Source organism: Antechinus flavipes, chromosome 1 (assembly GCF_016432865.1).
Source record: "Antechinus flavipes isolate AdamAnt ecotype Samford, QLD, Australia chromosome 1, AdamAnt_v2, whole genome shotgun sequence".
In the NCBI taxonomy this organism is placed as follows: domain Eukaryota; kingdom Metazoa; phylum Chordata; class Mammalia; order Dasyuromorphia; family Dasyuridae; genus Antechinus; species Antechinus flavipes.
In genome coordinates this window covers 247,415,755-247,435,695 of record NC_067398.1, presented here as the reverse complement: position 1 = coordinate 247,435,695, position 19,941 = coordinate 247,415,755, and the positions used below count along the sequence as shown (strand labels likewise).

The window sequence follows — 19,941 nt, the reverse complement described above, 5'->3', positions numbered from 1 at the left end:
CTCCACATTCTTTTCTCTGCTCAAGTAACTATCTTCCTAAAATGGTTTCTTGCTCTCTGACCACTTTCCTAGTGACCAATATCTAGCTTTCTTTTCTTTTCTCTCTTTCTCTTTTTTCTTCCTTCTTTCTTTCCTTCCTCCCTCCCTCCCTCCCTCCATTCCCTTCCTCCCTTCCTTCCTTCTTTCCTTTCTTCCTTCCTTCCTTCCTTCCTCCTTTCTCCTATCCTTCTTCCTTCCTCCCTCCCTCCATTCCCTTCCTTCCTTCCTCCCTTCCTCCATTCCCTCCCTTCTTTTCTTTCTTCCTTCCTTCCTTCTTTCCTTCCTTCCTCCCTCCCTCCCTCCTTCCTTCCTTCTTCCTTCCTTCCTTCCTTTTTCTCTTTCTTTCTTCCTTCCTCCTTTCTTTGCTTTGTTCCTCCTCCTCCTTCTTCTCTCTCTCTCTACCTCATCTCTCTCTCCCTCATTCCCTCCATCTCTGTCCCTGTCTCTAACTGTCTCTCTCCAGAATTTAATACACACCAAATAAAATGAGCATTTCCAAATATAGTAGAATAAGATAATTGTACATATTATACATCACTTGCTTTTCTTTTAAAATTTATGATAAATTCAACATATAAAGTTCCTTTTTGATATTTTTTATTAAATTGATATCTTTATATTTATATCACTGAAATCTTCCTCCTATGTTTCTCACTCCCCACCGCCACCCCTTCCTCCACCCCATCTATCCCTCTCACAAAGAATTTCCCTTAAAAAAAAAAAGAATCTGGGTGTGATGGTGCCAGCCTATAAGCCTTCCTACTAGGGAAGGCTGAGGCTTGTGGATCACTGAGCTTAGGATTTTTGAGCTGCAGCAAAGCTAAAGCTGAGGAGATATATACAAAGTTGGACACTAATATAATGAGAAAGTACCATTAATATAGGAAACCAATTATATATTATTAATATATTAATATAACACAAATTAATATAACATCAATAATATAATGAAGTTGGGGGGGTTTTGGAGGTTGGGGGAAGATGGGAGGACAAGGAATAGAACCAGACTGCCTAAAGACAGATTAATTGGGCCCAGATTGTTAATGGAACAGGTCGAAGCTCCCTTATTCATTAGTAATGAGAGAAAGAAAGAAGGAAGGAAGGGAGGAAGGAGGGAAGGGAGGAGTGAAAGAAGGAGGGAAAGAAAGAGGGGAAGAAGGAGGGAGAGATGGAGGGGAGGAAGGAGGGAGAGAAGAAAGGAAGGAGGGGAGGAAGGAAGGAAGGAAGGAAGGAAGGAAGAAGAGAAGGAAGGAAGGAAGGAAAAGAGGGAGGGAAGGAGGAAAGGAGGACGGGAGGAAAGGAAGGAAGGAAGGGAGGGAGGAAGTAAAGAAAAAGAGAGGAATAAAAAAGTAAAGCAATGTCTTCTCATATTTCTTCTTTGAGATTCTATATAGGATAATATTTTTTGTTTTTTTTTTTGTTTTTTTTTTGTTTTGTTTTGTTTTGTTTTTAATTTTTATTTAATAATTACTTTATATTGACACTCGTTTCTGTTCCAATTTTTTTTCCCTCCCTCCCTCCACCCCCTCCCCTAGATGGCAAGCAGTCCTTTATATGTTGGATATGTTGCAGTATATCCTAGATACAATATATGTTTGCAGAACCGAACAGTTCTCTTAGGATAATATTTTTTGAAAGCCATCCTGTTTGTAATTCCTTCTGGCCTTCTTTCTGTTTTCTTCTCATGTTTTTATTGGGACCCTTATCCTCATCTCCCCAACTCCAACACTAGTAACAAAAAGGAAAGCACAACTGTTATTAACACCAACGTATAATCAAGCAGAACCAATCTCCTGGCCTAGTCTGCTCCTCGCAGCTGTTAGGATCTTTTTCTCTTCAGATCACTATTCACTTATCTGTTTAGACTTTGTATTCCTCAGTAGACTATAAGCTCCTTGAGGGCAGGAGCTGTTTTTTGTTTGTTTGTTTTTGTTTTTTTCCATCATTGTTTCCACATTATCTGGAGTAAAATAATAAATGTTTGTTGAATTGAATTGGAGGGAAATGTCATTTCCCCTCTAATTGACAGTACATCATTAAATGGCTAAATGAGTGGAAGGTTAATCCTATAGGAGCAGGTGATTACATGAGTCACTGGTGCTGAGGGAAAATCCCCAACAGGGATTGGATCCATATTAGGAGGCAAACAAACATAAATCAAAGCTCAGGCCAAGTCAGGAGTCAGATTTCTCCGGAGAGTTCAAAGGCAAGGACTGGAGAGGTCCCTAGCCAGAGAGAGCTCCCAGCTACCACAAGTGTTGTTTAAATGATTATTCAATTCCTGTTGTTGAATCATTTTTCAGTCATGTCCAACTCTCCATGACCCCATTTGGAGTTTTCTTGGGAAAGATACTGAACGGTTTGTTATTTCCAACAAACTGACATTGAGATAAACAGGGTTGAATATCTGAGATCGCGTCTGAACTCCCAAAGAAGTCCTTCAGACATCAGTGCTTCATAGCTGCCCATTTGATTCCTAGGGCTTTGTTCCCTGAGTCCTCTGTTCCGGGTTAATTTTGTGGGCCCCTCTCCCCATTTGGGCAAGCTGTCGAAGCTCAGATAAATGCAATAGGAATTTAGGAGGAGAAATTAGTGTGGGATGGAGCAGAGCAGAGCAAAGGTGTTATGAAATAAGAAATAAGAAAAACCAGAATTCAAATGTTCCCTTACTAACTGCTGTACAAGTAACCTTGTTAAGCTTTAGTTTCCTCAGTTGTAAAATGGCCTTCCAGCTTGAACTCTATAATCCGGGGCATCTAGGTAGCACATTGGATAGAGCACTAGCTCTGGAGTCAGGAGTTCAAAGCCTCCCTCAGATACTAACTGTATGGACCAGGACAAGTTATTTATCCCTGATCCCCCCCCCATCTCTCCCTCCCCCCAAAAAAGAAACATCAAACAAGCAAAAAAAAAAAAAAAACCCTAGAAAACCTCATCAGGAATGCAGGATTTGAGCTGGGACCCAGTTGACTTTCACCAAGTTCCTCTTGTGCTCAAGAACCTATCCAAGCTCCTTATTGCATTTGGCTTATGCCGTCATTCATTATCTGTCCCCTCCAACCAGCCAACATTGCCTCTATATCATAGTCATGACAGAGCAGAGGAGGATCCAGCCTGTGATTTTATTGGGAAATCTCCCTGGAGAAGAGATTCTCTCTTTTCCAATGCAATTCAGCAAAATCTCCATTACCCAAAGCACTATAAGATGAAACAATCTGGCCAGACTATGAGTCTTACTCTGGTCCATCTGGAATGCCCTCTCTTCTCTAGACATCTTCAGATCTACTCATGTTTCAAATGCTTCCTTTCCTAGGAAGCCTTTTCAGAATGCTATAGCCTCTCACCATCTCTCTCTTCTAAAGCACTTGTCCATACTGAGTATTTAGACACTTATGGCAAGCATCTTGCCTTAAATTATGAGCTAACCCTTAACCCAAAGTGTATTCTGTCTGTCATTGAGTCATTCCCCGTAACACTTAGGAGAAGGATGGGCAAATTAATAAATGCCTGCTAATTGAACTGGAAATGTGGTGTTTCAGAAACAGCCCTGAGCCAGGGTGCAGAAAATCCTATCTTTGTCCCTTACTATCTGTGTGACTTTGAACAAGTCATTTAATTTCTCCTCATCTTTAAAATGGAGATTAAAAATAGCACAATCTCACAGGATTGTTATGAGGTTGAAATGAAATTTATGGCACGTGCTTTATAACTCTAAAGAATTATATAAATGTAAATTATTATCACTTAGCCACTGATACTATATTTCAGTCTTAAGAGGTTTCTATCATCAGGTATGGCCCCAATTCCTAGAATATACTCAACACTCCTCCCCTCCTGATTCAGGCCAATTCCAATAGACTTGTGATGGAGAGAGCCATCTACAACCAGAAAGTGAACTGTGGGGACTGAATGTAGATCACAACATAATATTTATTTACACCTTTTTTGTTGTTTGCTTGCTTTTTTTTCTTTCTCATTATTTTTCTTTTTTGATCTGATTTTTTTGTGCAGTATGATAAATATGGAAATATGTATTGAAAAATCGCACATATTTAACCTATATTGGATTACTTGTTGTCTAGGGGAGGGAGAGAGAAAAATTTGGAAACAAGATTTTGCAAGGGTGAATGTTGAAAACTATCTTAGCATGTATTTTGAAAATAATAAGTTATTACTAAAAATAAAAACAGAAAAAAATACTCACCCCCGCCTGTTAGGAACTCTCATTTCTTTCAAACCTCAGCTCAAGTAATACTTATGATATGAGACTTGCTTTTCACCCCAATCGGTGCTGTTTCTCTTCCCCCAAAATACTTTGAATTTACTTTGTGTTATATTTTGTACATACTTACACATGTGCATTCTCTTCCTCTCTACATCTACCCTAAAGAATGTAAACCCATTGCCTTATATATTATTGTTCAAGTTTGTCCCTGTGGCCAAGATCCTGAAATGGTTTGCCCTTTCCTTTTCCCAGTAGATTAAGGCAGACAGAAGTTAATTGATTTGTCCAGGGTCACACAGCTAATCAGTATCTGAAGCTGTATTGGAACTCGAGTTTTTCTGACTCCAAACCAATACTTTATTCACTGAACCATCTAGCTACCTCCATCTTACATACAGAGAGAATTTAATAAATGCTTGTTGAATGAATGAATGAATCCACATTGAATGGGCTCTTTGAAAGCCCACCCTAGAGATAGGAGATTGCTCCAAGTTGATACTACCTCTCTACTGCCCCTCCATTTTTGTAACTATATTTTACTTTTTTCCCACTTAAATGTAAAAATAAAATTTAACATTCATTTTTTTTAAATTTTGAATTCCAAATTTTAGATCACCTTTCCTCTCCTCCTCCCTCTCTGAGATAGTAAGCTATTCAGTATATGTTATACAGCTATCATGGGAAACTATTTCCATATTAGGCATGTTGTGGAAGAAAACACAAGTTTAAAAAAGCATAAAAAATAAAGAAAAGTGGAAAATAGTGAGCTTCAATCTGCATTCAGACCAGTTTTTCTCTAGATGTAAATATTCTTTTTCATCATGAGGCTTTTGGAATTGTCTTAAATCATTGTATTGCTGAGAAGAGCTAAGTCTATCATTGTTGATCATCCCACAGTGCTGCTGTTACTATGGATAATGTAGTCCTGGTTCTGCTCACTTCATTCAACATCGGTTCATAAAAGCCCTTCCAGGCTTCCTGAAATCAGTCTGAAGAGCATGCACTCTCATAGAGGGAGACAACATCCATCAGCAAACAGCGGCCAGGAAGGGGGTCCAAGGGGGAATGCCAAAAGTAAGTGGGTTAATGTGCAGCTTTGACATTTCATGAATCTCTCATGTTTCCCTTATCTGTCTTTCTTGCTGTTACTGGGCCCCTCTTGGGAAAGTACAAGATTTCTTCCCCTTGTCCACTGCCCTCCCCTTTCTCTCTCAGGCTATTGGTGAAATGCCAAGCTGCTTTTAGGGGCGATGGAAAACCAGGAGTCCCTCCCACTTTCATAGGCCTGGAGAAGGCAACGTTCCCAAAATATCCACTTCTTCCCAGTCTTTCCCAGGGGCCTATTTAACACATCTTCACATCATGGTCCCTGAGGCCCAGGAGTCAAGTTGATCTGAGCCTTCTCAGCATCTCCAGGGGAAACTAGGTTCCATCCTCCTAGGTGAGAGCTGAGAGCTCTGGCCCCTTTCATCAGGCCATAGTTGAAAGTGTGGTTGAGCCAGATTTCACAGGGCTGTAATCCCTGCTTCCAGGGAAGGTGGAGGCAGGTGGATCCTGCAAATTCCAATGTTTTGATCTGAAATGAAGTTTAAACTGTCCTAAGCCCAGTGCCAATAAATAATGGTGAGCCTCCGGGAGGAGCACAGGCTGCCTAAGGGGAAAAATGGGGGCAGGTTAAAGCTTCTGTGTGGATCATTATTTTGAGATGCCCTGTGTAAAGTGCTATGGAAATATGAGTTGTTATTTTGAGACAGCATGGTATTAAAGAAAAATCAACCCATTTAATGAAATTTATTTTTGATTTTATTCAGAGCAACAGAAGAAGTCAGAAGTCTTCAACTGCCAGCTCTATCATTTGTTAGGGACATGGTATTGTCTGCTGGTGGGTCTCACTGACTTGGGTCTCTGCTCACCAGAATGCATCTTCCATTCAGCCATTAAAGGGATTTTCCTAAAACACTGATCATGTCTGAACTCTAGTGGCTTCCTATTACCTTCAGGAGCAAATACAAAATGCTGTTTGACATTCAAAGCCCTTTATAACCTAGTCCCAGCCGACTTTTCCAGTCTTTCTACCTCTTACTCTCCAAGATCTGGTGACTGCCTCCTGACTGTTCCCTGAAAAAGTATCTCAGCTTTGGGCATTTTCTCTGGATGTTCCCCAGACCTGGAACACTTTGCCTCCTCTACTCTGACTACTGATCTTCTTGGCTTCCTTTAAGTCACAACTAAAATCTCACCTTCTACAGGAAGCCTTCCCTAACCTTTCTTAATTCCAGTGCATTTCCTCTATTAATTATTTCCTATTTATCCTGTATAAAATTTGTTTTGTATATGTTATTCATATTTTGTGTCCCCCATTAAATTGTAAGCTCCCTGAAAGCAGGAACTCTCCTTTGCTTTCATTTATAACTTCGCACTTAGTCTGATACTTATTAGGTGATTAATAAATGTTAATTGATTTATTGATTGTTTAAATCACAACCTTTGAGTGGAAGTTTTCCAACTGTAAAATTGGGATAAAAATTCTAATGCTCTCTGTCTCAGAAAGCTACTGAAAGGAGGCATTTGGTAAAAGGAAAAGTGGAATATAATTAAGAGCTTTTTGCTATTGGTCTTTTGGAGTTTTGGGTAGAGTGGGTGCAGATTTGGGATTTCAGCCAACATTGAGAATTGGGTTTGGAAATTCCTGTCGTTAATGCATATCTATCAATCTTTTTTAATAATAGTTTTTTTTTAATTTTCAAATTACATGCAAAGATAGTTCTCAACATTCACCCCTGCAAAACTCTTGTGTTCCAAATTTTTTTCCCTCCCTTTCCCCAACTCCCTCCCCTAGACATTAAGTAATCCAATCATATCAACCATTTTTATGTGGCTTACAAAAAGCCTTTGAGAGATATCTGGAAAACTGAGAGGTTCAGTAACTCAAAGCTTTTTAAACTGTAGGACATAACCCCATGTGGGGGTCACATAATTGAATGTGGGAGTCGTGAAATTATAATTTATTATTAGTAAATGTTTAATTTGTATGCCTATTTTATATACCTTTATATATTATACTTGGGTCATGTAAAAATTTCTTGGGCGAAAAGGAGTCATGAATGGAAAAAGGTTAAGAAGTCCTGCAGTACCTTACCTATAATCACACAGCTAGTACATGCCAAAGGTTGAATTTGAATCCAGGTCTTTCCTATTTCGAAACTGGATCTCCACCCAGACAGATGTCGTTCTTACTAAAATCATGATGGAGGCAGCTGGGGGTAAATTTTCACTTGTCCAGAAAATTCCAGGTTATCAGAACTAAAGGCCACTTGAAATAAGACCAATAAAAGAAATGACTTTAAAACTGTATGTTATCCTCAGAAACAATGAAGGCTGAAAATCTAAACAGTTTCTAAAGAAGTTAAGGTAGCTTTCATGCTATACGATGGAGGAAAGTGGGATATTTGGGTGTTAGGTAACACTTTGTTCAGACAAGAAAGGCTAATGTATGAGTCAAAGCAAAAGGCAATTTAAAGTCCTAGAACAGTTGATTTAGAGCTGGAAGGAAACTTAAAGGTCGTATAGACTAACCCTTCCATTTTACAGATAAAGAAACTAAGGTCTAGAAAAGTTAAGTAACTACTCAAGAGCACATACGGGGTAAATGGCAGATCCAATTTTCAAATTCATGTTCTCTGATTCTACATGCAATGTTCTATCCACTGGATCACACATCTTCAGATTCTCTTGACTGGATTAACCATCCCCCATTCTCCTGGTCCCCAAGTAGTTGCTGTTGAAGTAGATAGAGAGCTGTGCCTGGAGACTGGAGCACCTGGATTCAAATGTCACTTACTTCCAATTGATCGGTAATGAAGAGAACCAGCTACATCCAATGAAAGAACACTGGGATAAATGAGTGTGGACCACAACAGAGCATTTCCACTCTTTCTGTTATTGTTTGTTTGCATTTTTGTTTTTCTTCCCAGGTTATTTTTACCTTCTTTCTAAATCCAATTTTTCTTGTGCAGCAAGATAACTGTATAAATATGTATACAAATATTGTATTTAACATACACTTTAACATATTTAACATCTATGGGACTACCTGCCATCTAGGGGGAGGGATGGAGGGAAGGAGGGGAAAAGTTGCAAGGGTCAATGTTGAAAAATTACCCATGCATATGTTTTGTCAATAAAAAGCTATAATAAAAAATATATATCTCACTTACTAGCTCATGAACATGGGCATGTCACTTACCCTGTTTAACTCAGTTTCCTCATCTGGAGAAGGAAATAGCAAAGCCTTCCAGTATCTTTGCCAAGGAACTCTAAATGGGGTTACCAAGAGTCAGACAAGATTGAAATAACCGGACTAATCAATTGTCTTTTCAGAGGACATTCTTGAGATAAGGAGGGCAGATCATTGGAAAATGGACAACAATTTCCAAAAAAAGCATCAATAAAACTTTTAAAGGCATTTATGTCATATTTCTCAGAAATTCTGCAAAGTTAAGATGGATTATAGGATACAACTGAAAAAATGACTGAATAACAAACAAAACACTGTGCTAAGTACTTTACAAATATCATCTCATTTGATCACAGCATCTCTGGGAAGTAGGTGCTGTTATTATCTCCATTTTACAGATGAGGAAATTGAGACAAAGGTGTAAATGAAGAGCTCAGCAATTTATATCTAGAAGGTGTCTGAATTAACATTTGAATTTAGGTTTTTTCTTATTCCAGGCTCATCACTGGATCCATTGCAAACCCTAAGAATGCTATCCATTCCTGAAAGAGAGGCAATGCACTCAAGACACAGAAGACGTTCATCTTCATCTGGCCAACGAATGAAATTGTTTTGCTTGATTACGTATATATTTTGCAAAAATTTTGTTTCTCTTTTCTAAAGTTTTGGGGTGGGAAGAAAAGAATGAATGCTCCTTAATTTAAAAAAAAAGGAAAATTTAAAAGAGGAGGCAGATAGGTAGTGCAATGGATAGAGCACCAACCCAGAAGTCAGGAGGACCTGAGTTCAAATTTGCCAGACACTCAACACTTCTTAGTTGTGTGACCCTGGGCTTAACCCCAATTGCCTCAGCAAAAATAAGGAAATAAATAAATGAAATGAAAATAAAAGATAAGGGAAGACCAAAAGGAGAAGGGATTTGCTCCAAAATACACAGTGAGTTATCAGTAAAATTGGTAGTAAAACTCAAGTTTTGGGTGGTTTGGGGTAAGGCAATTGTGATTATGTGACTTATTCAAGATCACATAGCTAGTAAATTTTAAGTGCTTGAGACCACATTTGAACTAAGTCCTCCTGACTGCAGGGCCAGTGCTCTATCCACTGCACCATCTAGTTGCCCTTAGAATTCAAATTTTTTGATTCACAGTCTAGTTCCCTTACACCAGAGCAGCCCTACAATGGGCTGCTTCCCTGAGACTGTCTGATTGATCCATGAGATTGAGCCAGGCTGGCTTTTTGATATCCCCAATACAGATGGGACATGATCACCATGTTGGCCAAAGTCTCATATAGGGTGGGTCTTCCTGTTTTCTAACTAACTCTCAGGAGGCCCCTTCTCCTAAGCCCCAGGGGCAGTAGTTCAATTATGGGTGTCACCTCTGTAGGCTTCCTAAAAGGAGGGGTGGGGGGGCAGCCAAATAAAGCAAGCGGCTTTGATTTATTGTTCCCCCAAAAGAAATTGGGTATGTTTGAAGAAAACACAGGAAGCCATGTAGATGACAAATCTTTCTTAGGTTCAAATAAAGAACTTCAGAAGCAGGAAAACATTGGGGAGAGAATTCGTTGAGAGGGCATTGATATACCGTTTGGGGACCGGGAAACTGCCAGATGTGGTCTATAGAGCAAAGGGCCATTTACTGATAATGTCTCATATGGACCCTTGGGATTGAATGAGGAAAATGTCCATTCCATAATTCCCTCAGTTGGCAGCCTCTGACCTTCCCCACCCAGTTCTTCTAACAATTAGAATGACTTGGTGTTGATATGGGACTTCCCTTCCCCGGAATCTCACTGGCCTCTTACTCAGATCCTCTTGGGGAGATTACCAAGATAGGAGGGAAAGGAAACCAGGCTAGCCAAGAAAGGAACTGCCACGTGTCCAGAGACCAAGATGATAAGGGAGCTTTGGCTCTATTTACCCTCTCCCTCCTTCCCCCCTTTTACAAACCGAGGCTCAGCGAGGTTAAGTAACTTAATTTATCACATGGCTGGCCAAGGTTGGAATTCCAAATTCAGAGTTACTTCCTGATTCCAAATCGTGTATCATGAATTCAGAGACCTTAGGGGATCACCTGCTCCTACCTCCCCACATCAAACAGATGAGGAAGGGAAAGCTCAAAGGGGATGCCCAAGGTCGCTTTGCCCAAGGAAGTGCCAGAGGTTGAGAGCTTCCACTGCAAATCAAGCCCATGTTCCATTGATCGATGGCTACTGGAGGCCATGCTCTGTCTCTCTCTTCCTCTACCTGGAGTAGGTAAAAGAGTATGGCCCCTCAGGAGGAGTCCTACCTCCAGATTCTCCCTTGATCGGCTTAGTTTGCATCCTGGCAGCAGAGTAATCTTCCAGGGAGGAGCCTGCAAGCCTGAAAGGAAGTCTCATATCAACACCAAAGCTTTCTGATCGTTAGGGAAGTTGGGTGGGGAGGGCTAGAAGTTGACAACATAGCAAATAATAATTGCAAGACCTATCTTATGGGACTGTAGGGAGGAAAACCTTATGTAAACTTTAAGTGGCTGTAGAAACAGAATTATTGCAGTACACTGATGTAAGCAGAAAACATCACAAGGTCGTAGCAAGGACCTTGAAGGGTTATCTGGTCATCTCTCCTGCCTTTAGGGCTACACCCTTATCATGTATGACTTGAGAGTAGATGCACATCCTAACAGATTGGGGTCGGAGGATCTCCTCTCTGACGTTTAACACTCCTGGACAAGTCACTTAACTGTAGTTTATCTCAGTTTTCTGATCTGTAAAATGAGGAAGTTGAAATAAATGACTTCTAAAATGCCTTCTAGTGGTTTTGGACGGGAAAGTGGTACATATACTGGAAATTTTTCTTGGATGGGGAGTAGATCAGTCGATCTAAGGTCCTTTAGATCATTCTAATTTTGTTGGCAACATCCAAAGCATCAGGGGCAGCTGTAGTGCTGAGCTTCGAGTCAGAAAGACTTATCTTCCTGAATTCAGATCTGGACTCAGATACTTCCTGACTCTGAACAAGTCGCTTAACCCTGTTTGCCTCAGTTTCTCCATCTGTCAAATGAATTGGAGAAGGAAAAGGCGAACCACTTCAGTATCTTTGCCAAAAAAACCCCAAATATGATCGCAAAGAGTTAGACATGACTAAAACAATTACTGTAATTGTTATTTATTATTATTATTATCAATCAAAGTTGTCAGTTTTTACATTTGCATCAGCTTCTATGAGTCTTCCTGTGTTTGAAAGAGCACTTTAAATCAGGCTTTAGTGGAGGATTGACCAACTATATGACAGACCTTTAAGGAAGAGAAAAATTTCAACAATAGAAAATGGAACATCTCAGACTTAGGTCTCATATATATAGGAAACTCAACATGTCCAAAACAGAACACATTCTCTTTCCTCAAACAACTACAGCTCTCCTTAACTTCCTGGTGATCCTCAAGAGTAGCACTATCCTCCCAGTCACCCAAGCTTACAACCTCCATATCACCCTTAACCCCTTCCTTAGTCCACAAGTGATGCTGTAACCTCCTGCATCTTCCTGGACAAGACACACTTTTCATCTCTACCTCCTGGCTTTCCTCGAGTCTCAGCTACAATCCCACCATCTATAGGAAGCCTTTCCTTCAAATTCAGCGGCTTCTCTCTGTGAATTATAGCTGGATTTATCCTGGCCACAACTTGTTTGTTTATGACTGCTTATATACTGTCTCCCCATTAGATTGTGAGCTCCTTAAGAATAAGGAACAAGTACTCCATATCAGAAGGGGCTCTAAATCACTATTGATCAGAGAGATGCAAATTAAAACAATTCCGAAATACAACCTTTCAGATTGGCTAAAATAACAGGAAATGATAATGATGAACATTGGAGGGGATGTGGGAAAAAAAAAAAAAACTGGGATACTGATACATTGTTAGTGGAGTTGTGAACTGATTCAGCCATTCTGGAGAGCAATTTGGAACTATACCCAAAGGGCTATCAAACACTGGATTCCTGAGAAAACTGTGCATCCCCTTTGATCCAGCAGAGTCTCTACTGAATTTATATCCCAAAGAGATCATTAAAAAAGGGGAAAGCACCCATATGTGCAAAAATGTTTGTGGCAGCCCTTTTTATAATGACAAGAAACTGGAAACTGAGTGCATGAAAGAATGGTTGAATAAGTTGTGGTATATGAATGTTATGGAATATTAATGTTCTGTAAGAAATGATCAGCAGGATGATTTCAGAGAGGCCTGGAGAGACTTACAGGAACTGATGCTGAGTGAAGGAAGTAGAATCAAGAGAACATTGTACATGGCAACAGCAAGATTATACAATAATCAATTCTGATGAGTGTGGCTCTTTTCAACGGCAAAGTGATTCAGGCCAATTCCAATGATCTTGTGATGGAGAGAGAACCATCTGCACCCATAGAGAGAACTATGGGAACTTTTTTTTTGGTTGTTTGTTTGCTTTTTGTTCTCTTTTTCATTTTTTCCCCTTTTTGATCTGATTTTTCTTGTGCAACATGATGAATGTGGTAATATGTTTATAAGAATTGTACATGTTTTGGCTCTCTTCAACAATAAGATGATTCAAGCCAGTTTTAATTGTTCAGTGATGAAGAGAGCCATCTTCACCCAGAGAGGCCTGTGGAACTGAGTGATTCACAACAAAATATTTCACTTTTTGTTGTTGTTTGGTTGTATTTTATTTTGCTTCACTTTTTCTCTTGTGCAGCACAACAATTGTATAAATATGTATGCATATATTGGATTTAACATATTTCTTCCATGTTTAACATATATTGGACTACTGGCCATCTAGGGGAGGGCATGGGGAAAGGGCGGGGATTGGAATACAGGGTTTTGCAAGGGCTGATATTGAAGAATTGTCCACACATATGTTCTGAAAAATAAAAAGCTTTAATTAAAAAAAAAAAAGAATTGTACATGTTTAATATATATTGGATTACTTGCTGATTAAAGAAGGAAGAGGGATGAATATAAAGATATATTTAGAAGACTTGTACACATTTAACATATATTGGATAACTTGCTGATTAAAGAAGGGGGAGGGATGAATATAAAGATATGTTTAGAAGACTTGTATATGTTTAACATATATTGGATAACTTACTGTCCAAGGGAAGAGGAAGGAGAGAAGGGAGGGAGAAAAATTTGGAACACAAGATTTTGCAAGGATGAATGTTGAAAACTATGCATGTATTTTGAAAATTAAAAGCTAAAAAAAATAAGTAAAGAACAAAGACTATCTTTTGCCTTTCTTTGTACCTCTAGTCTTTAGCTCAGTGCTTAACACATGATAGGTATTTAATAAATACTTGTTGATGAGGATGAGGATGGAAACTGGAGCTTAGAGATATGAAATTACTTCTTGCAAGCCAGTAAAAGCAGAGCAGGATGCAAATTCTCCAAATCTGAGGCTCTTTCTCCTATTGCAGATGGACTCAGAGGATAGTGTTGGAGCCTTGGAATTGGAAAGCCTGGAAGTCCAGTCTTGCTTTAGACACAACAAGTCAAGTGACTTTGGGCAAATCACTTAGCCTGTCCCAGTCCCAGTTTTCCCATCTGTAAAACTGGAATAATAATAGCACCTACCTCACAGGTTTGTAGAAGATCAAATAAGAAGAAATCCTTTGCAAATCTTAAGAGGCTCTATAAATGTTAGTGATGATTACATGTGTCTATTGGAACCTGAACACTGTCCTGCTGTGGAGGGCACCTGGGGAAAAACAAAATCTTAATATTTCCTTCTCCTGTTAGAACCAGGGGTTAGTTGAGCCAACTTGCTTACAGAGGAAGTGCTGTTTTCCAAGAATGCTTTAACTGGTGGAAGCCTGGGACGCTGGCCCTCAGGGGAAGTGAAAATTGCTAGAGCAGGAAAGTTAAACATCTGATGACTGGGGATGAGCCAGCAAAGGAGGGTGGAGCTGGGAGGGTGGGCCAAGAGAGACCCAATGAGGAACATCCTATAAAAGTCCCCAAAAAACAACGAAGCCCTGTAATCTTTTTTTTTTTTTTTTCTGGGTGAAAATATTCCTCCATAGCCAACAGATTTGCCCAGGGAAGAGAAGGTGGAGCCCCAACCAATATGTAATATATTCCTGTCTGTGTTTGGTGCCAACCAGGGCCACTCCAGGAAAAAATTGGCCATGTGGGGGACACGAAGGCTTCCAGAAAAAACATGGTAGGGAGAGTTTCCATTACTGACAAACTGTATGAGAGTACTGTGTGCTACCTTGGCGTTTGTCCTTGGTTCTGAAGAGGGCCATGACATCAGAGAGGTGATTCCGCCACGTGATATCCATATGAAAAAACTGATCAGAGAAATGCAGATTAAGGCAACTCTGAGGTACCATTACCTCTTTTTTTCTCAGATTGGCTAAGATGACAGGAAAAGATAATGACGAATGTTGGAGGGGATGTGGGAAAACTGGGACACTGATGCATTGTTGGTGGAGTTGTGAAATGATCCCGTGTGATAAGGATCTAAGTGAGGGAAGGCTGGGCAAGATCACCTCCTCACTTTCCCCTCCAGAGCTGGGTCCAGTGGCCAGATACAGACCAAGGTGACTGGAGATGGCCAAGCTAAGGTCTCAGTAGCTACACTCTTGGAAGAGCCCCATGGCTGGCTGTACAAAGCTTTGGCCCTACCTCTCCAAGGCATGATGGCCTAGAAAAGCTCCGGGTCTGAAAGCAGAAGTCCCAGATTTGAGTCTTAGCTCCAACAGGGAAATAGCTGCGTCATGGGGCCTCAGCTTCCTCATCCCTAAAATGGGGATTAAGAAACACACTTGCAATTAAAACCGCACCCAGCAAATTAACGACGATGATAAAGTTGGAACATTAACATGGGAGGATCTTCACAGCTGTCGGTGGTGCTGGGAACTGGTTCAATCAATCTGGAAAACAGTTTGGACGTAGGATTGAAAGTGATTAAATTGTTCATGGCATTTAGCTCAATGATGTAAGTTTTGTAGACAGTTAGGTGGTGCAATGGATAGAGCATTGTGAAGTCAGGAAAATCCGAGTTAAAATTTGTCCTTAGATACTGATTAGCTATGTGACCTTGGGCAAATTGGTGGCTTGCCCAAGGTCAAACGGCTTAATAATAGCACTGAGAGTTGTGGCAAGCATCAGATGAGATTATTTGTAAAGCATTTAGCACAGTGTCTGACGCATAATAGATGCTATATAAATATTAGTTAATATATTATGAAGTACCAGGCAGCGAGATGGCACAGTGGATAGATTGCCAGGCCTGGAGTCAGAAAAACCTGAGTTCAAATCCAGCTTCAGATAATTACGAGCTGTACAACTCTGGGCAAGTTTCTTATTCCCGTTTGCCCCAGTTTCCTCATCTGTAAAATAAGCAGGAGAAGGAAATGGCCAACCACTCCAGTATCTCTGCCAAGAAAACCCCAGATAGAATCATGAAGAGTCGGATGTGATTAAAAAGATTGGACTGAACAATTGGGCTTGTGGAGGACAGTCTTAGGGTAGGGAGTCTACTTCATCACTGAGAAGTAGACAGCAATGTTCAAAAAAAAATCAATAAAACTTTTTAAAAATTATTTTAATTGGGGCAGTAGGGTATAGAGCACAGACCCTGATATTAGGAAGACCTGTATTCAAATGTGGCCTCAGTCACTTAGCCCCAATTGCCTCAGAAAAACAAATAAATGAAATGAAAAGTATTTGTATTGTCTTTCTCAGAAGTTTAGCAAAGTTCATATGAGTTATAGGATATTAGGATTTTGCAAATTATAAAGGTCTAAATAAATGGGAGTCATTACCATTCAGGAAAGTAACTAATAGCCTTTCCCTGTGCATCAGATAGGTTTTATCCAATCCAGGCTTAAGGATTCCTAGTTGGACCAGGTTTCCTCTCTAATATAGACTTATTGCCTTGCTCTGTGGGGTTGATCCTGTAAATTACTCATGTCTGAATTTGTTTGTAAGTCAATGGTTTGGAACTCATGTTTCCCTAGGGAGACCATGTTCTAATGGTGGTTAGGTTCCCAAGCTAATCCACAAATGCCTATTTAACCCAAATTGTTCCTGAAATAATACCATTTAGTACTACTACTTGTCTGGACTGAGGCAAGCATTCAAAAAACCCAAATCCCAGCTGGCATTGTTATTCTTTCCAAAAATCTCTGATTTTGTGGGTGCCAACCCTGACTGTACTCCTGCAGGCTGCAACTGTCTCCTTGTCCTAGGAAGTCGTTTCAGGAATTTCTATGATTAAAACCTTCTCTTGGGGCAGCTATGTGGTGCAGTGGATAAAGTGCTAAACCTGGAGTCAGGAAGTCAAAAATGAAATTTACTGGCCGTGGGATCCCGGACAAGTCACTTAACCCAATTTGCCTTGGTTTCCTAATCTGAAAAATGACCATCCACAAAGCAAGTTGATAGGTGACCTGATATAGGGGATTAAGAGCTGGAAACCTAAATTAGTCACAGACATATTAATCTTTGGGCTTCAATTTCCTCATCTGTAAAATAAGAAAATAGGACTTGATTACTATAGGGCCTTTTTTCCAGCTCTTAATCTCTGACCCTATGATCTTTTCAGTCTCAAAACTATTATCTTATTTAAGAGGCAGCTAGAAGATGCTGTGAATCGTTTAGACTCAGAAAGAACTGAGTTCAAATCCAGCCTCAGAAATGTACAAATTTTGTAATCCTTGGCAAGTCAGCTTTCTCATCTGTAAAATGGACATAATAATACCACCTACTAATAATACCACCTGTTGAGGATGAGATAAAATTTATAAAATGTTTTATAAACCTTAAGATGCTGTAAAAATGCTAATAATAATGATGATTTTAGGGTCCACACTGTAACCTAGTCATATAGATTAAGAAGTAGAAGAAAATCTTCAGAGATCCAAATTTTTCATTTTACAGATGGGGAAATTAAGGCCCAGAAAAGCAAAAATGATATGTCTGAGAACATTTGATGGTAAGTAGGTTATAAGCCCGGGGAAACTACCATTAGATCCATGTCACTCAGTTTTTGGTCCTATGATCAGTCAGTCAGTCAGTCAATAAACATTTATGAATCACCTATTATGAGCCAGGCTTTGATGGCAAACACCCAGGTCATCCATACTTTGGGGTCAATACCAGAAGCCTCTATCTTGCTAGGAGTATCTGGAATTCAGGAATACTTCCACGAATGATAAAGCACTCTTGGTACACTTTAGGGAAAGAGAATGATTATTATTTATTTAATAGGATAGACCCAGAAAGCTAGCCCTTCCTTCTTGGTTAGGAAAACAACTGAGCAGGTATCTCTCCCTTCTCAGACTCAGATTAGGATTTCACAAAACAGAGCAGGAATCTCCTTTCAGGGCCCACTCCCACACATATGTGTTTACACTGTGGCCCCTTCACAGACAGACCGCCCTCCCCACTTCCACCTGCCAAAAAACAACAAAAACACATTAGATACACTTGTCAATTTATAGAGGGATGGAGACAGGGAGGGGCCAAGAGTCACTCATGTTTAAAATAGCAGCTATTAGGCCTTTATTTTGTCTGTAACTTAACACCCATCATTTGTTGAGTTTCTCTCAGACATTCTTTGATGTTATTATTCAAATTTTGTGGTCAGAAGTCAAAGTTTTTACTAAGAATTCTTGGCATATGTAGTCATATAGAAATCCTCAGTAACTCCAGAATTTTTTTCCTCATCTGCCATATACATTTCTATTTTTCTTTCTTTCTTTCTTTCTTTCTTTCTTTCTTTCTTTCTTTCTTTCTTTCTATCTGTCTTTCTTTTTGTCTTTCTGTCTTTTTTTCTTCTTTCTTTTTTGCTGAGGCAATTGGGGTTAAGTGACTTGCCCAGGGTCACACATACATTTCTATTTTTAAAAAATGTTTTATTCATCTTTTTTTAAATGCTATCGCTTTTCAATGATGACTTTAACAAATGCTAATTTAGAGGAAACTTGTATCAAGGTGATTTCAGAGCTAGGCCTGTAATCAAGAAGCTTTGAGTTCAAATCCAACCTTAGGTATTTACTAGCTATGTGATCCTGAACTTGTCAGTTTACTTCTGTTTGCCTCAGTTTCCTCATCTGTTAAATAGGGATAACATCTACCTCAAAAGATTACTGTAAGAATAAAATGAGATAGTATTTGTAAAGAGCACTGGCACATAGTAGGTATTGTATAAATATTTATTCCCTCTCCTTCCTTTCCCACTCCCCTCAATCCCAATGGAGTAATATTCCCTCTCTTTCCTTCAGGAATAAGTATGGTTATATCACTTCCCTGCTCAAAAATAAATAAAGTTCTAACTTTTTTTCCTGGCTCTGAAAGTCCTCTGCAATGTGGCATTCTCTCTGTCTTTCCAGCCTTATTTCATCTTACTTTTCCTCATGTTTCTATGTTCCAATCAGAATCCTTTATAATACAAAGCATTGAACAAGATGAGACAGTGTGGTTCAGTGGGAAGACTGGAACCAAAGGGTCTGGGTTGAAATCCCAAATGTGACTCTTATTATCTGTATGATCTTGGCCAAATTACCCAAGCTCCCTGGTCCTCAGTTAGGCCAGATGACCTCTGCAAATCCTTTGTTTAGCACGTTGGTGACTCATTCTCCTAGCCCTCCCCTTCCCTCTCCCCACCTTTCCAGTCTCATTACAACTCAGTCCCTGCCTGTACTCTTGGATCCCATAACAATGGTCTTTATTGCTGTTCCACAAATGAGACACTCCATCTCTCAGCTCCAGGCACTTTCACTGACTGTTCCCCAAGCCTGAACTCTCCTTCCTCACCTCTGCCTACTGCCTTACTTTGTTGTTCAGTCTTCTCAGCACTGTTTGACCCCATTTGGGGTTTTCCTGACAAAGATACTGGAGTTGTTTGCCATTCCCTTCTCCGGCCATTTTACAGATGAGGAAACTGAGGCAGACAAGGTGAAGTGACTTGCCCAGACTCACACAGATAGATAGTGTCTGAAGATGGATTTGAATTCAGGTCCTCTTGATTCAAAACCCAGCCTCTGTCCACTGTACCACCTAGCTGCCCTACCGGCTTCCCTGAAATTCCAACTAAAATCCTACTTTCTATAGGAAGCCTTCCTCAATGGTCCCTAATAGTAGTGATGGGGTCCTTTGGAACATTGATGGCTCTCTAGGGCAGCAGGAAAGGACACTGATAAAAATCCACTTAGTCTTGTGGTCCCACCCTCTGTGGAGGTCATGGGCCATCCGATGTCAAATCCCTAAGGTTAAATTTCCTATAAATCTGTTCTTGGCCCGTGCCATCTTTGCTGAATCCCTTTTGGGGTTATAGCCCACCATGGCACTCTACCTCATGGTGCCTTTCCCCTCACCCATGCCATGATTCCCCCACCATCCTTCATGGATGCCCTCCTCTCAACTCCTACCATGGCTCATGGCTCATTTCTTTCTCCATATAGTTAATTTACT

The 19,941-nt window shown here is 40.0% G+C and overlaps 1 long non-coding RNA gene across 1 annotated transcript; it reads left to right on the top strand.

The window, feature by feature from the left end:
- Nucleotides 1-5,044: 5,044 nt before the first annotated feature.
- On the top strand, nucleotides 5,045-13,416 carry LOC127563463 (uncharacterized). Its single transcript, XR_007953970.1, has 2 exons — nucleotides 5,045-5,338; nucleotides 8,999-13,416. It is a non-coding gene; the product is annotated as an uncharacterized LOC127563463 (long non-coding RNA).
- The last annotated feature ends 6,525 nt before the right edge of the window (nucleotides 13,417-19,941 follow it).